The 24,845-nt window shown below is 38.2% G+C and overlaps 2 long non-coding RNA genes across 2 annotated transcripts in view; one reads left to right on the top strand and one right to left on the bottom strand.

Annotated features, from left to right (window-relative positions):
* LOC110744075 overlaps positions 1-24,845 on the bottom strand; it is a 170,060-nt gene that overhangs the window by 37,458 nt on the left and 107,757 nt on the right. The gene's annotated exons all lie outside the window — the stretch shown is intronic.
* On the top strand, positions 904-23,004 carry LOC103887291. Its single transcript, XR_651339.4, has 3 exons — positions 904-1,470; positions 17,896-18,052; positions 21,382-23,004. It is a non-coding gene; the product is annotated as an uncharacterized LOC103887291 (long non-coding RNA).

Raw genomic sequence — 24,845 nt, 5'->3', positions numbered from 1 at the left:
GGGCACTCCAGCCTGGGCAACACAGCAAGACTCCACCTCAAAGAAAAAAAAATTTAAATATATTGAAAGTGAAAAGATGAGATGGAAGAACACAAGCTTGATGCAAACAGAAAGCATAAGAGAGTCAGAGTAGCTACATTATTACCAGACAAAATAAGCTTTAAGATAGAAATGTTTCTAGAAACAGAGTGGGTCATTGTATAATTAGAGGATCAGTCCCTCCAAAAAATATAACCATTGAAAACATGTATGTGATAAACAACATAGTCTCCAAAAAAGATAGATCAAAATTGACAGTTGTTTTTAAAAAGGAGACTTTCAAAAATAAGAGATTTCAATAGCCTATTCTGAATGATGGAAAGAAGTACTAGACTTCAGATAAACAAAGATATATAAGACTTGAACAACACTATAGACCTAAAACATACCTAAAGAACATTCCAACCAACACTACCAAATGCACATTATTCTCAAGTGCACATGGAAGATTCCCCAGGTCCACCAGGCCATAAAACTGAAATTGCACAAAATATATTATCCTGTCACAACACAATTAAAACTAGAAATCGGCAAGAAAAGGGTTTTGGGGACATTTCCAAATATATAGAAATTGAACAACATACTTCTAAATAGCCAAGGTGTCAAAGAAGAAATTACAAGAAATATTAGAAAATACTCTGGGGCCAGGTGCAGTGGCTCATGCCTGTAATCCCAGCAATTTGGGAAGTCAAGGCAGGTGGATCACTAGAGGTCAGGAGTTTGAGACCAGCCTGACCAACATGGGGAAACCCAGTCTCTACTAAAAATACAAAAATTAGCCAGGTGTGGTGGCACACACCTGTAATCCCAGCTACTTGGGAGGCTGAGGCAGGAGGATCGCTTGAACCCAGGAGGTGGAGACTGTAGTGACCCAAGATGGCACCACTGCACTCCAGTCTGGGCAACGGAGCAAGACTCCTTTGAGATAAGTTAAAATAACGCTTAACACCACAATTTATATGCATTTGAAAATTCTGTTGTTGGTTAGTTTCTCATAGTTGTCAATAAGGCTAAAATAGTTAACAACGTTGAATTCTTGTATTTCTGTGTCGTTCTGCATCTTCTGAGAATTGTTTGTGAAGACAGAATTAATTGAATATTTATTGGGGAAAGTACATATAAAAGATAAAGTGGGAGGGGCAGGAGACGATGAGGAGAGCTTTCAGAGGACAATACAGCTCTCAGAATAAAGAGAGAAAAAAAAAAATAAAGAAGGGAGATTGGGTGGAGTGAGCCTCAGATCACTGCACCGTTCTGAGAAAGCTTAGTCCAAGCTAATGGATAATTATTGAAAAGTGCTTGCCAATTAGAGAATTCCTCCGCTGGGCAAGAACAACCTACGCTGATCATGTGAGTCATTTACTATCGGCACGCTGGGAGAAGTGTGGCCATGACGCTAATCCAACAGTGGACCTGCAGGAGCAGCAGCTGGTGAGCATCAGTCAATGTTTTGCACACAGGTTCTCCTGAGTGGCACTCCGTCTCCACCAGGATGCTGTTACTGGTCTGTACGCTCCTTATTCTACCAGTTACTTAGAAAGAAGTGTTGAAACATACCGATAAAATTGCAGGGTTTTCAAAAATTTCTATCGGGTTTGCTTTATACATTTTGAAGTTCTGTTATTGGGTATACTTACAAGTAGAACTGGTATGTCTTCTTGATACATGGAAACACAATTTTCAAATGTCTTTCTTTATTCCTTGTAATATTCCTTGTCCTGCAGTTTTCTTTTTGATGTTAGTGCTTGATAACTTAATGTTTACATGATATATCTGTTGCAATCCTTTTTTCCTTTAATCTATTTTACCTTTATATCTGTTTTTTTTTTCCCCCTAGGAGATGTAGAATTTGGTCTTGCTTTATTATCCTGATGGATAATTTCTGTCTTTTACTTGGGATGTTAGACAATTTCTATTCAAACCAATTATCAAAATGATTTGGCTTATGTCTACCATCTTGCTAATTATATTCCCTTCATTCCATCTGTTCTTTATTTTTTTCGCCTTTTCCTGCCTTCTTAGGGATTGAGTAATTTTGCTATTCTATTTTACAACCACTATTGGCTTATTAGCTATACATCTAAGTTTTATTCTTTTATGGGATGCTCTCAGACATACAGTATGCATTTTTACATATTACAGCCTGCTTTCAATTTATATTATAATTTTTCACATGTAATATAAATATCTACAACTCTTTTCTTCATTTTCTTCCCCCAATCTTCTATGCTATTTTTGTCATTTATTTTATTTGTATGTCTATTTTAAGTTCATTATTTATTTTTGGTGTTTTGCATTGGAATGCTTACTTTTTAAAGAAAAATTTAAATCACATTTCTGGTATCCATCATCCTTTTTGAAGTTCTAATTTTCCACCTACCACCAGTTTCCTTTACTTTCAACAAATTCCTTTTTAGTTTCTTATAATACATTAGTGTTGAACACAAATTTTGTCAACTTTTGTTGATAAACATGTTGCCTTTATTTAGTCTTCAATTTTTAAATATATTTTCACTGCACTTACATTTTCAAGTTACCTTTTTAAAGAATTCTTGCCCTTTAAAGATTTAGTTCCATTGTGCTGGCTTTCATTGTTCCTATCAAAATGTCTTTGATTTACCTTATATGTTCTGTAATATAATGAGAGTTTTCCTTTAGGCTGTTTTTAGGAAATTCTCTTAGTCACAGTTTAGAATTTATCTTGGGGTGTGTGTGTGTGTGTATTTTCTTTGCTTTTCTGTGGGTGCTTCTGTTTGTTTTCTGTTGTGGTGGTGTATCTGTGTTGTGTCTGTGTGTGCGTAAGTGTTTATTATGCCAGGAGTTTGTTGAGCTTCTTATATTGGTGAGCTCATATTTTTTTTTTAATCAAATTTGGTACATTTGTACTCATTAATTTTTCAAATTTATTTTTCCCCTCTTACACATCCTTTTTCTCTTTTCTGGTACTTCAATTACACATGTATACAACAACCTGATACTTTATTGAGGTTCTCTCTTTTTTTTTTTTTACAGGTTTTTCCCCTGCCATGGTTCATTTTCTTTATTATTATTATTATTACTATTATACTTTGTGTCCTAGGGTACATGTGTACAATGTGCAGGTTTTTACATATGTATACATGTGCCATATTGGTGTGCTGCACCCATTAACTCATCATTTACATTAGGTATATCTCCTAATGCTATCCCTCTCCGCTTCCCCCCATCCCACAACAGGCCCTGGTGTGTGATGTTCCCCTTCCTGTGTCCAAGTGTTCTCATTGTTCAGTTCCCACCTATGAGTGAGAACATGTGGTATTTGGTTTTCCGTTCTTGCGATAGTTTGCTGAGAATGATGTTTTCCAGCTGCATCCATGTCCCTACAAAGGACATGAACTCATCCTTTTTTATGGCGGCATAGTATTCCACGGTGTATATGTGCCACATTTTCTTAATCTCGTCTGTCATTGATGGACATTTGGGTTGGTTCCAAACTTTGCTATTGTGACTAGTGCCATAATAAACATACTTGTGCATGTGTCTTTATAGCAGCATGATTTATAATCCTTTGGGTATATACCCAGTAATGGGATGGCTGGGTCAAATGGTATTTGTAGTTCTGGATCTTTGAGGGATCGCCACACTGTCTTCCACAATGGTTGAACTAGTTTACAGTCCCACCAACAGTGTAAAAGTGTTCCTATTTCTCCACATCCTCTCCAGTGCCTGTTGCTTCACTTTCAATAGTTTCTGTTGGTGTTCTTCAGGTTCACTAACCTTCCTTCTGAATTATCTTGTCTTATATTAACCTTATCCAGTGACCTTTTCAGTTCAGACATTGTGTTTTCCATCTTGAGAATTTTTAAATTTTTTCATATCATGCATTTCTTTCTTCACATTTCCTCCAAATAACTGAACATAATACCTGTTTTAACATTTTTTTCATGCAAATTCTACCACTTCTGTTTCAAGGGATTGTGTTTCCATTTAGTGATTTTTTCTCATGATTCTAGATCATATTTTTCCCCACCTTTTGTCATGTCTAGTAATTTTTTTATTGGATGTTGGACATTGTAATTTTATGCTATGTGGTCTTTGGATATTATTGTCAGCCTTATAGAATGTTTTCTTTTGTTTTGATGGGTTCTTAAATAACTTGGAGCCCTGTTAGATCAATCTAAAACTTGCCTTTTATGCTTATTTTTGCTGGTCTACTGTGGTCTTTACTGTAGGGATAGCTCTGCCTTATTACTAAGAAATTATTCTTTGTGGGCTTTCTATTGAACGCTTTGAGTGAACAAAAAGAGCACTTCAGTATTGCTAGTGAGAAAACTAATGAGTCATAGTTTTGAGTTAGCTCTAGGGGACTCTCAGAAGTTCTTTCTTCAACCTCATGGAATTCTTTTTTAAACATCATGGATCTGTGCATTTTTAATATTCTTTATACTTAAGGAAGCACCTAGTAGATTTATGAGTTTCTTTTCTGCATGATCTCTCCTCTACAGAATTTCACCTTGTACACTTCTGTCACTTCAGCATTCATGAATTCCAATTTCTGTGTCCTCAACGCATGGGACTGTCCATCCTTGTACTGTGCCTTACATGGGACTGTCCATCCTTGTACTGTTGTTCATAATGTGCCTCCAGTAGAAGGGTGATTTTATGACTCTCCTTATTTGGTTCCCTTTTTTAGGGATAATAAATCTGTCCTATTTTTCAACGTCTGAAAAGGTTGTTTTATATAGTTGCTTGGGGTTTCTAGTTTTCTAATGCGAGGGGCTAAAATTGGACTCTATTATTCTATCATGACTAGAAGAGGAATTCTGGCATTTTTTTTTTAATTATTGTTTTTTTTTTTATTATACTTTAAGTTCTAGGGTACATGTGCACAACATGCAGGTTTGTTACATATGTATACATGTGCCATGTTGGTGTGCTGCACCCATTAACTCGTCATTTACATTAGGTATATCTCCTAATGCTATCCCTCCCTCTCCCCGCTCCCCACAATAGGACCTGGTATGTGATGATCCCCCTCCTGTGTCGAAGTGATCTCATTGTTCAATTTCCACCTATGAGTGAGAACATGCGGTATTTGGTTTTCTGTTCTTGCAATAGTTTGCTGAGAATGATGGTTTCCAGCTGCACCCATGTCCCTACAAAGGACACGAACTCATCCTTTTTTATGGCTGCATAGTATTCCACGGTGTATATGTGTCTGGCATTATTTTTTATAAGCAAATACTGGATTCAATTTAAATGTTCATGAGTAGAGGGCTGGTTTTAAATGGTTGTGGTGCAGCCTACCTGTGAAATTACAGATGTCACTTAAAATATTACAACGGGGCATACATTTATTTGTATTTTTTTACCCAACACATATTTTTAAGTAAAAATATTACTGTACATTAATATAACAGTAAAAATATTACTGTACATTAACACATAATGCTATATAAACCACTATACATAGCTAACATATATTTAGATATATAAATATATGTATGTATATATTTAACTGCCTTTCTGAAAGAAGGTCCACAATTCCTGAGATGACCATTGGGATTGGGTAAAAATGGCCTGGATGGTTATAAATAAGGAATTTCCAAGTTGTGTATTATATGCATTGGTATTTTATAATATAAGCATTCCTATATTCCTTATAAAATTTAAAAAGTGAAGTAGATTATTTAATCATTAGATTAACCATGTTTGTTTTTAAACTTAAGGACCATTTTGATATTATTACAATATGAAGGGTATGCCTGAAGCATAGTACAATAATTATTTCTGTAGTTTATAATAGTATGGTATCATCATTACAGTACTAAAATTCCCATATCTTAGCCATATACAAAACTTACTGTATATTTTAAGATAATTTTTCATTAAATCTTGTTTCATTCTTATTTCCAAATTGCTTTGTTTCCTAGCAGCATACTACTTAGCATATATCAATGTTCACAAGTAATTGCTATCTGGGTGCTATAAACATTTCCATAGATTATTAATTTTTGAAGAAACATCTGTGATTAAAGTTTATAATGCTACTTTAGTTCATTTTCTTTAAGGCATTTACCACAAGTGTCTGATGGCATAGATAAAGGTGTCTACTTAGAGTTATTTCTATTTTATGTATTAGGAATGTAAATCTGTGGAAGCTGAATGAGTTTCAAAGTTTTATAACAAACTGTTGCATTTAAAGAGACATTTATGTTCTGGAGTGGAAAATGATTGAAGTGATGTTTTTATCAAACACCGTGAGAGTTTTATAAGCTAGTCTTACCAACCTATAAAGTACTGCCTTCAATCCATACAAAACTGATATTAGAGGCAGAATAGCCTCTTCTATACACTCAGCAATAAAAGGAAATGTTCAAGTTGTCTCTTTGTGAATTCTTCAATAACTTTAAACAATTCATGTGGCTTTATACAATCTTCCCAACCTTCTTATTTTTATCCTACAAAACTATGTTGCTGAAAATGCTTCAGGAAGAACATAGCCTAGAATATAACCCTTAGATAAAATGTATACATATAGCCATGGTCATGTTCCTTGTAAAGACAGCTGTTTTACTCTCATAAACCATCATTATAGAATATTATACCAGTATAAGCAAAAACCCAAAATAATGAGAAGAGGTTAAAAATCTCTCTCTATTCATTCATTTTTTTTTCATGCAGTTAAGAAAAATGAAAAGACTCACTAAAAATTTACAATGTTTCATGCTATTAATTAGGTCCTAAGAGTACCAAGAGAGACATACATATACAAACACGTAATTATAAGAGAATATTAAGTTATATAAAAATATACAGGAATGTAGAGAAGGGAAAAGTCAAGTCTATCTAAATGAATCACAGGGACAAAATATACATGCTGAAATAGGAACAATCAGTAGGAATTTGGCAGAACAAACTACATGGGGAAGGGAATGGTATTGGACACAACTAAGAGAACTGACTTTGTCTTGTATATGCACAAATGATAATGATCTACATCCACAAACGTAAGTGCAACAGTTTAAAGAACTGTGGGACACCCTCTAAACCCTTGCCAGCCTCTATCCTTACACATTCTTGCTGGGCTTTTTTCTCTGAGATAGGACAAAGAAAAGGACATCCCTTACAACAGTCATTGTCCAACACAGCTGCTTCCAGAAATCCCACTCATTCTTAATATCCAACTATACTTAGACTATTCTGATATTTGTTTGATATTCAATGATGAAAATAAACTATTTCTCCACTGAGTTTTCACTTTATTTGTATCTATTATGTGGTAGGTAGCATATTCTGCTTTACATTATTTTTGTTTCTATTTCATGTCTCATAAAAAATATGGCTTTCCTCTTTCTTTCCTCTGTGATGGCTAAATCTGTCTTTCATGTAATATTAATTTGAATATTTGTTTAATTTAATTTTATTAACTGCCTCTTAGGATATAAGGTGACTTACTGCAATCCATTATAGACTTTCAATAAGTGAATTAAGGTAAGTATGGTTACATTAAACATCAAATAAGATAATGTACATTAGGTTACAAAATTAAAGCTCTAAATATTTCAGAAACATATTTATTAGCTTGTTTTTTCCCTTGAGAATGAGCTTCTCCTGTATAATACATATATATTCCTTGGTATCAGAAAATAATCTGTCATTTACCATGTTATTTTCTTAAATCATTGAATTAATGGGGACCTTTTGGAAATCTTGTGTTTTTCTCTGATATCAATAGTATACTATGATTTCTTTTTTATTAGCCTGATGCCAGTGAGTTAAGAGAAACATGATCAGTCCTGTCAGCAAGGAAGGAATCTGATAAGTGTTTGCGGAGTTCTCATTCTAGAAATTCTCTGTCTCCACCGAAAACAATGGGGCTCCCTGAAATTTGACAAGACCCATCCTTCAAGTTATGAAAAAACAATCAAAAGATCAATAGGAGCACACCAGGCACCATTTGTCTGAATTGAATTGACATTTTACTGTCAATCAATCTTCTGCTTGGGGCACAAAGTTTCACCAAAATAGATAAACCACTGAGGTCCTCTTTGGAATCCATGTAGTACATGATGCTAGACTGATGAAGATGTGACTGTAAGTGTCCAGAGATTATACTTATTTTCTAATGTTTCAAATATGAAATTTGATTGGGGTTTGCTATTCCCTGTATGAAACTGTTTTTTTGTCTTTCTACTTAGGGAGACTAATAGTGATGATGATATTCACATCAACAACAAAAACAAATCAAATTGTGTGTAAAATGCACATGTCACTCTAAGTAAGATCCGAAACAAACAAAAAAAATCAACAGTTTAAAATGAGATGTTGCATTAGCATGAAGTCAATGAAATCACCGAGGAGAGTCCATGGGAAACATCGGCAACCAATGGCCAATTCTATTTGAAGTTGCTGTATTGGCTGGGTGCAGTGGCTCACACCTGGAATCCTAGCAATTTGGGAAGCCAAGGCAGGAGGATCGCTTGAGTCCAAGAGTTCAAGGCTGCACTGAGCCCTGATTGCACCACTGCACTCCAGCCAGGGAGACACAGAGAGACCCTGTCTCAAAACAAACCAACAAAACCCAAACAAATTTTAAAAAAATGTTGCTTAATTGTAAGACAAATTATGACAGAATTTCTCTGTAACCTTCAAAAAGGTGGGGAGATATGTATAAATCACTGAAGAATAAATTTATTTCTCATAGCAAATAATATTCATTATTAATTGTTCTCATTCTATCCCTGAAGATATAGCCTAGCCTACCAAAAATCTAAGCTTATAGTTTTTAAAAAAACTACAATGAAATATATTATGGTAATTTTGGAAGAACTAAGCACTCTTATGGTTTAAACTCCTATCCAGCTTTGATTATTATGATTACATTCTCTTCCACCATCAATTCTTTTGGTATCTCAATTCTGAGGGCTAGTTGAGTCATGTGTTAATATTCTCATATGCCTCCATAGCTCTTAGCATTGGATACTTATAAGTTATACAATAAAAGCTTCTTGATTATATCCAAAATATTAGTCCACTTGATGTTGTGATATAGGATAGTGTGAACATAAACCAGATCTGTGAGACATGAAAACAAAGTTCTTGCTCCATGTCATCTATCCATGGCTGTCTATGAGATCTTGAGAAAATTATTTTGTCTCCCCAGTCAAAGAAATGAATGAGAGAGCAGGGCAGATTTCAAGGTATCTTTTATCTCTAAAATGTTATATTACTTATCTTTCAATAATATCCAGATTTCTTAAAGACCTTAAAAATGTAGAAAGTTATTTATTGTCATGAAAACACTGCTGACTTCTCTTGAACTTCATGTACTGTTGCAAAACCTGGCTATCTGGATCCATCTCCAAGCCTTATAAAACAGAGACAGTTGATTTCAGAGCAGTTATAGAACAATGGTTTGTTAGGGTAAAGTTTCAAACCATGATATCATGGATATATAAGGAATTTATAGAAGATTTAGGGAGTGTGTGTGTGTGTGTGTATGTGTGTGTTTAAAATGCACGGATGTGCCACGAAGTAGCAACTGTGCATTCTGGGAGCTTTTTGGGTGGGCAGTAAAAGTGTTCACTGGGCTCCTCTTGTCACTCTTTTTAAAAGTTATTCTAAACTGTAACTTATTTTTAAATTATAACATCTCCAACTCAGAATACCATATGCTGGGTTCTGGGATTTCTTTCTTCCTTTATTCTCTTTTCTTCTCTTGACAGCCTATTTTCTGTTTCTCTCCAAGGACTTATTCAGATTTGCTCCTTGTTTGAAGATTTTATTGCTTCCTTTTTATTCATTCAGTTACTATATTTTTCTTAAAACTTAATACAAAAGAATGTGTAATCTTTGTTTCCTCCACCCCGCTGGTAGCACACCAAACCTGTGGCAGAGCTGAGTAAGAATCGTGTTATTGTTTTGATTCGGCCACATCTCTCTTTTGGATTAAGTTATAATTTCTCACTTTTTTATTTTGGAAAAAAAATCAGGTTCCCAAGAACAATTCTATGAGAGGAAAAATAAAAGCTTTTCCTCAGCAAAACTTAGGGGAAGAAAAAAGATTCTTCAGGTTGTCTAAAGAGAATATGTATCTATCCATGTGTGACCAATGTATGTGAAAGTGTGTGTGTGTGCTTTGGCTGCAATATTCACACACATTTGTATGAATTCACTCTTTATGGATTTCTCATGGAACAACAGTTTAGAATGAAGGTTATAACGTGCATAGAAAGCAATAAAAACAAGAAAATTTTCTTTTATCATAAGCTTATAAGCTTGTAGAGTGGTCAAGATAAATATATGTGAAATATTAAATAACTAGGTCATCATTCTCAAATACATGGTTTGGACATTCAGAGCAATCCAATTTTCTTATTCACTATGAAATATTTTTCTACATCAGGAAATGTAAAGATATATCACTAGGTTAATAACTGCATCGTCTTCCATCATATATACATATTATATATATATAAAATATATATTTTTTTTAGTTTTTTGTTGCACATGAACAATTGTAAAATACACTTACGCACAACATAATGATGTTTCAATCAACAAAGTATGAGTAAAATTATAACACTATATTTTTCTGCACTTTTTCTATGTTTAGATATGTACAGGTATACCAATACTTATCGTTCCATTACAATGCCTGCAGTATTCAATACAGTCATGCTGTAAAGATTTGTAGTCTGGAACTATAGGCTCTATCATGTAGCCTAGGTGTGTAATAGGCTCTGCTATCTAGATTTGTGTAAGGAAATTGTGATGTTTGCCAAATGATGAAATCATCTAACAATGCATTTCTCAGACTATGTCCCGATGTTAAGCAACAAATGACTGTATTTGCAATTACTAACAGCTCTGCAATTAACCTACATGTACTGGCATCAGTGGCAGTACAAACGATAGCAGACATTATCAGTGCTTTATCCATATCCCCTGGAGACACACCATGTCTGGTCAGTCCAGCCAAACTTCCAACTGCCAGCCCCTGTGATGCTTTGCCTGAAAGTTCTCTCAGGCTTCAGGAGCCTGCTCTGAGTGTGCATTGAGCATTCTGGAAGTTCCAGGGACTTATCATCCCTCTGGGTGATGACAGGTTTGATAGATGATAGCACTCCAGTCCTTCATGCCTTATATGAGTCAATTCTGAAGCCCATATACTGCATATGACCAAGAATTCTGCAATGGGAATAAACTCCGGTTGTCTGTAATGGTAAATTGCTTGGTAACTTATATTTTTATTTTTATTATTGTTATTATCTTTGTAGAGGCAGGGTCTCCCTTTGTCACCCAGGCTGGAGAGCAATAGTGAAATCACAGCTCACTGCAACCTTAAACTCTTGGGCTCAAGCAATCTCCCCGCCTCCACCTCCCCAGTAGCTGGGGACCACAGATGTACACCATCATGCCTAGTTAATTTAAAAAAAAAAAAAAAAATTAGAGATGGGATCTTGCCACGTTGCCCAGGCTGGTCTCGAACTTCTGGCCTCAAGTGATTCTCCCACCTTAGCTTCACAAAGTGCTAGGATTCCAGGAGGTGTGAGCCATCACACCTAGCCTTCTTGGTAACTTTTGGTCTTTGTTTTTTGTTTTTTTGAGACAGAGTTTTGCTCTTGTCATCCAGGCTGGAGTGCAATGGCAGGATCTCTGCTCACCACAACCTCTGCCTCCTGGGTTCAAGCGATTCTCCTGTCTCAGCCTCCCGAGTAGCTGGGATTACAGGTATGCGTCACCACGCCCAGTTAATTTTGTATTTTTAGTAGAGACAGGATTTCACCATGTTGGTCAGGCTGGTCTCAAACTCTCGACCTCAGGTGATCCACCTACCTCGGCCTCCCAAAGGGCTTGGATTACAGGCATGAGCCACCGCGCCTGGCCCTGCTTGGTAACTTTATTGTCCTGCTTTTCAATCTCACTTTATTACTCTATCAATTTTTTTTTTTCTGGGATCACTTTACTAATAAACTATTTTAATTGTGTCTTGCCATCTACTTTTAAGGAAATCCAGAAATGTCTATCATTGTAAACTCAGGCTAAGTGTACAGACATCACGTCTTTTTCTCTAGTTCTTGTGTCATGTGTCTCTGACACAGACGGGCCACAAGTTACATCATATCCAACAGGGACACCTAATTACAAATAGGAACTCCAAAAATTATTTTTGCAAACCTATCTTTTATCCCACAATTCTTTTTCTTAGTGTTACTTGTTTTTTGGGGGGCGTGTAATCAATAGCAAAAATGCAGGATGAAAGAATGTTAGAGTTTTCAAATCAGTACTAGTTTCTAAACAGCATCGATTTGGATTATTTTTTCACTGTCAGCCTAAAATTTGAGAGGGAAGACCAGAAGCATGAGATAAATACACCACTCATCCCCTCATTTTATCACCTTTTCTTTAATTTTTTAAAAATTTTCTCCACCCCTTTTTTTTTTATATTTTTTTGCTTATTCAAAAGTGCCTGTGCTTTCAGGAGCATTTCTAACAGCAGTATTCAGTGGAAATATAATGTGAGCTACATAGGGGATTTAAAATTTTCTAGTAGCTGCATTTTTAAAATAAAAAGGTAACATGAATATTAACGTGTTTGATTTAACCCAATATAATCAAAGCTTGTCATATTAACACACAATGTAAATATAGATATGTATATGCTTTTTTATATGTCATTCAAGCCTGCTGTTCATTTTTCACTTCTAGTGCATCTCAATTTGGATGAGCTGTGGGTCAGATGCTTCATAGCTACTGTAGCTAATTGCTGCCCTATTGGACAGCATGGCTCTAGAACACTTCTGTGAAACTACCAGAACCTTCTTCATTATCTCCTACTGTGCTTATTTTTTTTCGAAGCATGTATTATCACCCAAGAGAATGATAGCAGAAATAAATAAGATACCTCTCTATAGGAGGCTTATGAAGAATGCTCACATAAATTACCTAGGAGAGGTACCAGGCTTCACTCTCTTATTTTATTCTCCACTGAGCTGTACAATTAGTGGGTGTTCAAGAAACACTTGATGAAAAAATAAAGTGATGAATTTCGGCAAACGGACTGGTATGCACGGAGATGAGTGAAATGATCCAAACATGCCTTGGTGACAGTAAGACAACAGCCCGCCTGAATAGGGCTGTGGAAAAGCACTTTTGATTTAACTCAATGAATAAAGAGAAAAATAACTTATTGTTGTCTAGTGGTTTGCATTTCCTGTGCAGGATATATAACTATAGATACAGATATAGATATAGGTATAGATAGATATCAGAAACATAAAGAACACAACTGAATGTGGATTTCCATGAATGTCGCGAATTCACTGGGGGACCTCTTTGTATTTTCATATATTTTCCTTGGACCAAGGAAAGGCAGATTATGAGGCTGAATGGGGGGATTTTATTGACATGGTGCCCTGTCCTATGACTCTGGATACACACACACACACACACACATATATATATATATATTTGGTGACACATATATATGTATATATATGTATACATATATGCGTATATATGTATATGTGTATACATATATGCATATATATGTATATGTGTATATATTTGTGTATATGTACATATATATAGACAGAGAGAGAAGAGCAATATATGTTTTTCTACATTCATAATTAAGGACACTGACTGTGTTTCAGGGAGTTAAAATGACTTATTCAAGATCCCAGAGCTGGTCAACAGTGGAAGCAAAACTGGTATCTGATTTTGACCTACTCTGCCCACCCTCTTGCACCCATTTTGAAAACAAATAGTACAGCACCATTAAGTCTTTTTAAGGATATTTCATATGGCCGGCAATTTAAAGTACATGGGTCATATTTTTTAATAGAGCAAAGTGAATGACATCAAGAATACACACAAGCTCTCCATATATGTCCAATCAGTGGATCTAAGACCTGTAGAATTGTTCTTTTTTGTATTAGTCTGAAACATATGGAAAGGAAATTCTTTAAGGAAACATTAACATCCTTTGCTTCTATCATCTAGCACTCCCTCTAGAATTAAGCAAACACCATCACAAACACACACACAACAACAACAACAACAACAAAAACAGTGACCTAAACATGAATGGAGTAATTCACAATTATCTTATTTTACAAATATTTACAAAGATATAGTGTGTCAAGTAGTTCATACTTGAACCTGGGCCTTAAAGAAAGATGTTTTGGGGGCCAGTTGGGGTTTGTGATTTCAATCACATCAGAAAAGCTCAGAGAAAGCAAACTGAAGGGAAAGGACTTCTGGGTCATGTGGTCTTGCCCCCTGCCAGCCTGCAATGTCCTCGCCCCCCTGCCAGCCTGCAGTATCCTCTTTATGCTAAACTCTTAGAGGCTTTGGCTGTGTTGCTGTTTTATAGGGAAGGCATATCTCTCATAAAAATAAATGGCAGACTGGAGGCACTATTGGTGTCCATTTGAGAAGAACATAAAATACTACCAAGTATTCTTAGGATAAGTGTAACTTCCCTGTGCTCATGAGGTAATCTTCTAGAAAATTAGTTATCATGTGGTATTTGGTTTTCTGTTCCTGCACTAGTTTGCTAAGGATAATGGCCTCCAGCTCCATCCACGTCCCTGCAAAGGACATGTTCTCATTCGTTTTTATGGCTGCGTAGTATTCCATGATGTATATGTACCTCATTTTTTTTATCCAGTCTATTATTGGTGGGCAGCTAGGTTGATTCCCTGTCTTTGCTATTGTGCATAGTGCTGCAACGATCAGACATATGCATGTATCTTTGTAACAGAATGATTTATATTCCTTTGGGCATATACCCAGTAATGGGATTGTTGGGTCAAATAGTATTTCTTTCTTTAGGTCTTTGAGGAATCTCCACTCTTATAACTGGGAGGTAAATGGTGAGAACACACGGACACACAGAGAGGAACAACACACACTGGGGCCTATTGGAGGGTGGAGACTGAGAGGAGGGAGAGGATCAGAAAAAATAACTAATGGGTACTAGGCTTAATACCCGGGTGATAAAATAATCTGTCAAACCAACCCCCATGACACACGTTTGCCTATGTAACAAACCTTCACAGGCACCCCTGAACTTAAAAGAATTTTTTAAAAATTAGTAGTCATTAAAACAACTCTATATGTTGCTATAGAGATTCTCAGAAAAGAAACATTTAACCTTCGCATTTATTTTTGAGGAGTGGAGCAATGTACACCTTCTCCCTATCGTTGATGATTTCCTCTTGGACATATTTCTCATGATAGCTATAGAGCCAAACTACCACACGGATTTTCTCTAGAAAGGCTCCTTTACGACAATTCCCTGTTCTGCGTAGCATTACCATTTCCACTTCCTAAATGGCCTCCCAGTTGGGTTTGTTTTTATTCAGAGGCACCCGATCAGCTTTCTAGAGGTAGCATGTAAGTGATTTGGAATGTGTCTACCCTCGTGTTTGTCCCTAAACTGACGGATTTCCCTCCTTTGGTTAATGGAAAATGAATCCAGTGTTCACGAGCTAATTTGAATTTTTCCTTTTTCCTTTCACATCCATGTTTTAAGTCTGTGGAGGAACTGAAGGCTCGTGGCCAAATGTCAGCACTATTTCAGTGAACAAGAGTGTTTAGTGAAACTATTCCAAACAGTCTATTTCTTTGCCAACCCAATAAAGCATCAAAAAGGCCTCTGGTAGCTATAGCAACATAACCACAAGCTGCTCAATTTTCAACACTGTTTTTATATCCCATTCCCCCTCCATTTTGCAGAAAATCAGAAGCTAATGGGACACAGCTGCCTTCACTTTGGTTTGCTTAGAAAGCTAAATTTAAATTGTGTCTTGCTTTATTCATTTAATTAATAGTGCATCAGGTTTCAACATACAAGCACAATTTATCTGAAGCCCTAAGACTTATGGAAAACATGCAACAGAAGAATTTTACTATAAGATATGTGGGCAAAAAATATCCAACCAGCACTTTGAATTAGTTCATTAAAAATCACTCACAAATAAAACACCTTAATGTATAATAGATGACATGGCGTTAGTTGAATAGTGATTAAGATATAACTAGGCAGTGGTAATAAGAGAAAATCACATTGATAAAACAGATAGTTGGGCATGAAGATACTGAAATCAGCTGTCTGGTCTCATATTATAATAATTTGCTAACTGTAACTATTGTTTCTTATGTCAAAGTAACAGGTTAAATAGTGTTATATCTATCTATCTATCTATCTATCTATCTATCTATCTATCTAATCTCTCTGTATAGTAGCATTCCTCTTTAACTCTCAAATTCAGTGTGAAAGATCCATTTACATTAGGAATCACTTTAGTACAGAAAATCTATAGAGTTCATAAATTCAAGATTTGGAGTTTTGAATATCTATTGCTTTTGATTTATGTGGCATTTATTATTAGTTTTATTTATCATTATCAAAAAGACTATATCTCAGACACCTAACTCTGGCAAGAGCTGTGCACCAAGGAAAAACTCATTTTCTCTCATCATTCAATCATTCTTTTATGTTTCATTTGCTCATCTATCTACTCAAATAGTTATTGAGCAGTTATTAGGCGTGCAGCTAGATACTACAGATGTGGGCATGCCATAAAATTCAACTTCTATATGTAGACATGTAAAAAGAATTGAATAGAGTTTGATAAGTGTTACAAAATATATTATGTAAAGTATATAATGCAGATGGAGTATGTTTTGAGAATACATATTGTGTGAATTATAGGGAAGGAAATGAGCAACTTCCCCTGGGAAGGAAAGGGCAGATGAGGAGAAGCATTTTAGAGGTATTGATGTTGAAACTGCACCTGAAGCAAGAGTAACAGCTCTTTGGTTGTACAGCAGTTGCAAAGTCACAGTGGCATAAAACACGTTAAATGCGAGAAATTGCAGATTCTGTCTTTGGGGTTGTCCTAAACCCCCATTAATGTCAAAGGATGCTCTATTGTCTGAAAATCTGAAAGAGGTTTTGATCTGAAGAAATTTCCAGGAATTGGTTGCACATCTGTTCAGCAATTCTAATTTGAAAAAGAAACTAATAATTATCAGGTATCCTGTATGTATCAGAACAATGCTAAACCCTTTAACAATAAAAATGCCTTATCTCAACAGCATTATTTTTAGCTTCATTTGACTTGTAAGGAAGCTGAGATTTAAAAGGTTAGGGAAATTGTTCAAACTTTGCAAGGGGCATAGACAGGCATATCTACTTGTCTTCAAAATGAATGCTCTCCAAACAATCATCCCAATGAAGCCATGCCATTGTCTGGGATAAATACTCGAGGCTTGTTGTCTCATGCCAAGGAAATCGAGGATGCGGCCACAAAAGAAGTGAGTTTAAGTGTGGAGGTTTAATAGGTGAGCGAAAAGCAAAAAGCTCTCTCTACTACACAGAGAGAGGGGATCCACACCCCGTGGTGAAACGCACAAGGGTTTTATAGACCAGCTTGAGGAGGCGGTGTCTGATTTACATAGAGCCCAAAAGATTGGTCGGACCAGGTGCCATTTACATAGCACAGAAAGAGGCTGGCCATCTCACTCTAATCTTTTATCATGCAGATAGAGTCTCTACCTGGCCCTTGTCATGTTGTCTGCCTTTTTATTGCACACGTGGCGACCAAAAAAAAAAAAAAAAAAAAAGAAGAGGGAACCTCCATGTTGAATATACCTGGCTTCCAGGTATCCCTTTTCTATTGGCACAGCTCTGGCATTTGCCTATGCAAGCTTCCAGCTTGCTTATCTATGTCTGCAGATCAATTTTACAGGCTGCTATTTGCTAGAAAGGAAATGATTTGGGGGCTGCTTTTCATTAAAAGGAAACCTTACGGAAGACTCTCTTACCCTCACTGTCTGCCTAAATAATTTCTTTTTTAGCTCCTGTATCACCAAAGCCAATGCCCTAAAGATCAGAGCTGCAGACACAAAGGAAGGCCAATGAATGAGAAGAAATCAGTGGGAAAGGGATTAAGAATAGCAGTCCCACCTTGATGGCACTCTCAGGCAAGAGGCCATCTCTTTCTGATGCTGTCAGGTAAGAAATACACAGAAAGGTTATGAGACAAAGACCTCTCTGTTTACTGACAGGCTATTTGATAAGTTCAGGCTTTAAAAAAAACCGTGTTTTTGTTTGTGGTTTTAACTTACTTCCATTCAATGTTCTAGTAACACTGTGGCAAAGGAAGTGGTCCCCTAGCTCCTATACCATCCTGTAATCACGGTTATTTTGGAACTACAGGGGCAGAAAGGAGGTGAGCCCTTTCCTAGTCACCATAAGAGTCACAGATGATACCCCTATAACAGAAACAGGTTAACAAGAGAAAAGCATAACAAATGTATTTGATCATAGTTTTATGTGACATGAGAGCCTTTGGAATGAAGAGAACTAAAGATATAGACAAAACTGTCAATTTGTATGTTTGGGTTCAGTGAAGAAAGGACATCCACATCCACGTAGAAATGTGATTAGACTAAAGGGGTGTGGATGATCTAATGCAGTAGATGGAGGGGAGTAGCCCAGCGGGGCCTGCTTGTCCAGATTCTTCTCTGCCTCTCTGAGCAGCATTCCTTCCTCCTGGGCATGGGCCAGGACCCCTTTGGAATGAGGGTCTCATGACTTACTATTAAAGTAAGTCAAAGAATTTCTTTATGGCCAGCTCTTAGGTAGAAACGCGGGGGAAGGTTCAAGTAATACTTCTGGGTTTTGTGGCTGGCTTCGGGAAGGAGGAGTTCCAGTTACTACTACTACGATCCACCTTGGGGAAGAGAGTTTCTAGTTTCTAGGGCATTCAGGGAGTGTTAATATGATTTTCAGAACTTGGACACTTAGGAGAACATTTATACAAGCCTACTTGGTTTGAATCTTGAATCTGAAGTGGTGGATTAAGATACAGGAAGATTGCAAGGTTCAGACATCAGACAGGCTGTTGCCTGGAGTCTAGAAGAAGACAGTTGGTGGAATCTAGGAACGTTTCCTGTACGAGAGTCTGGAAAGGGTCCTCTAATGCAGCCACCATTTGCAGGTGTGAAAGGCAGGCAGCTGATTTGTATCAGTCAACAAGCAGAGGGGCCATAGCATGAGTTTGGGTTTTACGGATTTTTTATACCTGTTCTCAGAGGCAAAACAGAGAAAGAACTGAGGACAAGTCTGAGTTATTGGAAGACCATCCCTAGCAGCATTGGCATGGTAAGCCAGTTTCCGAGATAGGAGCTCAGGCTTCAGATAACAGAATAGGAATATAGTTAAGTGGCTTGAGGTAATGGGTGAAAATTAAGGTTTTATGAACAATTATGGTCTTATGAAGAGGCCGGATTCCAGGTGTGGAACGCTCTGTATAAGCCGGCTCTAAGTCCAGTAATGCCCGCTAACAGTATGTGGTAGCAATATACTTCAGAATATCATATATATATATATTTTTTATGGCTACTGGGAGAACTGGCTTCCACCCAAGCCTCTTCAGTGGTATGGACAGCAGCGAGCCAAGTGTTCTGAGGTTCCTTTTACTTGGTAGATCCCTAACTCCATGTAGAATCAGTTGATGACTGAAATTCGAGACTGGCTGCCTAAAAGACTAAGAAAGCAGGGCCAGATGCGGTGGCTCATGCCTGTAATCCCAGCACATCGGGAGGCCAAGGCAGGTGGATCACCTGAGGTCAGGAGTTCTAGATCAGCCTGGCCAACCTGGTGAAACCCCGTCTCTACTAAAAATACAAAAATTAGCCAACATGGTGGTGCGAGCCTGTAGTCCCAGCTACTCAGGAGGCTGAAGCATGAGAATCGCTTGAACCCAGGAGGAGGAGGTTGCAGTGAGATGAGATAGTGCCACTGCACTCCAGCCTGGGTGACAGAGCGAGACTCCATCTCAAAAAAAAAAAAAAAGAAAAGAAGGCCGGGCGCGGTGGCGCAAGCCTGTAATCCCAACACTTTGGGAGGCCGAGACGGGCGGATTACGAGGTCAGGAGATCGAGACCATCCTGGCTAACACGGTGAAACCCCGTCTGTACTAAAAAATACAAAAAACTAGCCGGGCGCGGTGGCGGGCGCCTGTAGTCCCAGCTACTCGGGAGGCTGAGGCAGGAGAATGGCTTGAACCCGGGAGGCGGAGCTTGCAGTGAGCTGAGATCCGGCCACTGCACTCCAGCCTGGGCGACAGAGCGAGACTCCGTCTCAAAAAAAAAAAAAAAAAAAAAAAAAAAAAAGAAAAGAAAAAAAGAAAAAAAAAGAACAAAACAAAAAAAGAAAACAGTGGTGTGGGGCATGTCCACTGACTTGGATCTTTCTTCTGATTCATATTCTTGAAGCACTCAGTTACTGGGTTAAGGGTCCATTAAGTGAGGAGCCTTCACCCTGCCTGCCACGTGATTCTCACTGCTGCTTGATCTTCACTGGGGTTTTGCATTCTGCTCTACCTCACTGGTATGAGGTCACTGGTAAGAAAACCAGTGCTACCTATATATTTCTTGCCTCAAGGCAAAACTAGTCCTAGATTCTGAAAATCAGAAGCGCAGATCCTGTAGGTCTAATTTTCTTTTCTGCCTGTAGTCCCAGCTACTTGGGAGGTTGGAGACGGAGTCTTGCTCTGTCCCCCTGGCTGGAGTGCAGTGGCGCGATCTCAGCTCACTGCAAGCTCCGCCTCCCGGGTTCCTGCCATTCTCCTGCCTCAGCCTCCCAAGTAGCTGGGACTACAGGCACCTGCCACCGCACCCGGCTAATTTTTTTGTATTTTTAGTAGAGACGGGGTTTCACCATGGTCTCGATCTCCTGACCTTGTGATCCACCCGCCTCGGCCTCCCAAAGTGCTGGGATTACAGGCGTGAGCCACCGTGCCCGGCCCTAATTTTCAAAGGTAAGAGGAATGCAGCAGTATGACACCAAACAGATTACAACACCTTCATCAGGGTGAAATAAATGCTTCTGACATTTTTATCGTGTTTTCTTCTCCAAGGTTATGGCATCCTATGCTGTTGGGATTTTTTTTTTTTTTTTTTTTTTTAATCTTCTGTTTTTCTTTTTAGTTTTCCCTTTGGTTTGAATGTTCATTGAAAATAAAACTTTCCACATTTTCAGCTCCACAAACCTTCCTTCTTAGATGTGCCTCTGGGAATAAAATGATTTATCTAAATTTATTTGATTCTTCGGTCACACACATTGGCAACTTCCCATCAAGTAGTTTATTGTTACTATGTGAAACAGAAGAGGCCCCGTGATACATATATTTAGATACCTTTCAGCCTTTGAAATTGATTTTGTCATGACTAAAATAATCTAATTATTTTGAATGTCTTAAAAATATAAGTGTGGATTCATGCATGATGCATATTTCAAAAATGATATTAGATGTCTTTTCTATCCTTTTTTGAAAGGAGCACAGAGAGACTTGGGCATAGGGTCATTCAAATGGACTGATACCAGAAAAGGGGGAAAGATGTGCTTTCTTCAAGGAAATGACTCCTCAGAGCACCCAGGAAGAGAAAGATGAGAGAAGAAGGTCAGAATCAAAGAAATCAAATCTGTTATTAGGTCCAGAAGAAGAGCTCCTGACAACAGAATCTGATATCAAAGGATGAGAAACTGAGTTAATGGTGACCAGAGCAAGAAGCAGGAAACAGAAACAAGAATGAAATAAGAGTGTCCAGCATTCTCAGAGGTTCCCTTTCATGGGTGAAACCTGCTTGGTGCTTGTACGCCTAATTTTAAAGCCAGAGGAGCCAGTTTTCTCACATTTATAATGTAAATGTTATAATATTTTTTCCTCGTGATTAGATTTCAGGTAACCCTGAAAAGGTAGTCAGGAATTAGTGTCTTTCTTTTCTCCTTCCTAATAACATGATTTTCTCACTATTTGTTTTACTGGATTAAGTTTTCTAAACTTAGCAAAACCAAGAAACTTCTAATTCAGATTTCACTTAACGTTTTCTTTTAATTCAACCATCAGAGCAATTTCCAAGAAGCATAATCTGACTTAATGATATTGTAATAGTTAGCAAAGTGTCTAGATATTAGGCACAGAAAACAGGCTCATTGAATAAGCAAATGAACTTGCGACTATATCAGGTTTTAAGTGACTTAAATGGTAGTCAGAGATTTGGCTTCATTAGGCAGATACAGCACTTATGTGCTACATAGCTCTTGCTTTTATGTGTAAGTCTGTTGAATCAACAAATGTGCTGAAGAAGAGAATAAATATATTGAAATAAATTACTAGAGTCAAACCATTCCATCATTCAAAAGCACACAAAGCTAAAATAGATGCAACACCTATTAGGTGCCTACTGTGTGTCAGTTTATGCCTGAATATGTGTGTTAACACTTATATCTCACAACCCTGATGTCACTGTTATGATATTATCTTCCTGTTATGGATGAGGAAATTAAAACGGTGACACAGGGCTGTGAAGCCACTTGCCTTACCAACTGGCACGTGGCAGGAGCAGGTTAGAGTTCCAGTTCCTGCGTCTCCTCCCCTCTGTGATGCTGCAGATGTTAGCTGTCCCTGTTCAGAGTCTGACAAAGCCAAACAGAAGCCAATTCCAGTGCCAGGATGCAGACCTCCAAAATGGGTTCTGGCTCTAGAAACGCTAATGAACCATAGAGAATTTGCTGAAGATTTAGAAGGCAAGTTGGATGAGAGGCTTTGTTTTTTATTTTTATTTTTTCCCTCACAGCAAATTACCTTGCAACCCTCCTTGGATGCCTTTCTTCATCCAAGGATCTGGCCACGTTGCTGAACTGATTGGGGCAAAAAGCCGAGTCATGGTTTTCCCTTTCCCCTCTGAGTTCCTGCCTCATGACACTGGCAAGTGCAGCTCCCAGATCCAATCCAGCTCCAAGCTCTCCCAACTTACCCTTTTCTCATAGAGAGGGGACTGCACTCTATCCCAACTCCTCCAAACTTGCTTGGGCCTTCAAAATGGGCCTTCAAAATGGGCCTTTAGTTACCGGAAGCCACTGCCTCTAAGGATGGTAATATGTTATTTTAAAGAAGAAAGAAGGAAGAAAGGAAGGGAGGAAGGAGGGAAGGAAAGAGGAAAGGAAGGAAGGAAGGCAGGTGGGATGGAGGGAGGGGAGAGGAGGAGAGGGTGGGAGGGAAGGGAGGGAGGAAGGAGGGAAGGAGGGAAGGGGGAAGGAAGGAAGGAAGGAAGAAAGGAGAGGGGAGGGAAGGAGAGAGGGAATGGAGGGAGGAAGGAGGGAAGGAAATAAGGAATGAAGGAAGGGAGTGAGGGAAGGAGGAAGGGAGGGAGGAGGAAGGGAAAGAAGGAAGGAAGGAGGGGAGGAGAGGGAGAGAGGGACAGGAGGGAGGGAGGGAAGCAAGGGAGGAGGAAAGAAAGGAAGGAGAAGGAGGAAAGGAAGGAAGGAAGCAAGGAGGAAAGGAAGGAAAAAGAGAAAGAAAGGAAAGAGAAAAAGAGAGACAATGAAAGAGGGTTTTTTTTTTTTTCTTTTCTGATACTAATAGGTACTACTTATGCCAGATCAAACAATGCATAAAGGCCTTAAATTATTTCGTATAAATTTAGGGGCTGGGAGGTGGTTGTAAAGAAAGGAACACAAGGCATATTTTCTCTATTGTCAAAGTGAATGCCATTGGAAAGGCAGATATAAACCCCTTTAGAAAAGCGCTGAAGGGGCCGGGCGCGGTGGCTCAAGCCTGTAATCCCAGCACTTTGGGAGGCTGAGACGGGCAGATCACGAGGTCAGGAGATTGAGACCATCCTGGTTAATACGGTGAAACCCCGTCTCTACTAAAAAGTACAAAAAACTAGCCGGGCGAGGTGGCGGGCGCCTGTAGTCCCAGCTACTCGGGAGGCTGAGGCAGGAGAATGGCGGGAACCCGGGAGGCGGAGCTTGCAGTGAGCTGAGATCCGGCCACTGCACTCCAGCCTGGGTGACAGAGCGAGACTCCGTCTGAAAAAAAAAAAAAAAAGAAAAGCGCTGAAGGAAGAAATTTCACTGACACACCAGCAGGCCTCAGTGAGCTCATAGGGTTCTTCCTTAATTGGCTCGGCCAAGAAGCCACTTGCAAATGCAGAGCCGGGTCAGACAGACTCATGTTGGAGCTTGGTCATTTTGCAGTGATTTGATCAGGGAAGGAAATCCTGGCATAACTAGCTCGTTTCTGAGAGAGACACAATGGTCCTAATTCCTTAAATGATTTTTGGAGTGTTCAGCAAGGCAAACAGGACATAGCATTACACATTTCTAAACAGTCATCCTATTTGCTGTCACTGTGTGACCGCAGGACATCAAGCTGAATTTACTTTGGCTCAATCAAAGTATCAAAGGATTCTAGAGGAGGAGGCCAAGTAGGCCATGGCAATGGCTTCATTAGCAAGTTCAGGTAGCTGCTCGTGTGTGATTGAATCCTGTCTCAGGATAGATATAGATTAAATATGAAATCAGGTCTACAGGCCTAGGTTAACGCCAGCCCCCTCGGAGTAACTACATGGAATATGAGAAGGGGGCAAAGCCAATGCCCATTTCTATACATGAAGCTGTTACAAGAAGGGAGACGGCGTCTGTTGAGACATTGCCTTAGCTGCTATGTCAGTCAAGTCTTGTCAGGAGGCAGTGACCACAGAGTCATTTGTACAGGAAAGGTTTGATATGAAGAACTGTTAACTATTTAGAGGAATTACCAAATGGAAATAACAGAAAATGCGTAAGTCTAGCCTCCAGTTGAGGACGAATGCCTGTTATGGACTGAATTGTGTCTTCCCAGTATGCATATGTTGAAGCCCCAGCCCCCTCAGTGTGACTGTATTTGGAGATAGGACCTCTATGGAGGCCAGTAAATTTACTTTTTATCTTATTATTATTTTATTTATTTCAT

The sequence above is a fragment of the Papio anubis genome, chromosome 11 (assembly GCF_008728515.1).
Source record: "Papio anubis isolate 15944 chromosome 11, Panubis1.0, whole genome shotgun sequence".
Taxonomy (NCBI): domain Eukaryota; kingdom Metazoa; phylum Chordata; class Mammalia; order Primates; family Cercopithecidae; genus Papio; species Papio anubis.
This window is presented reverse-complemented; position numbering and strand designations above follow the sequence as displayed.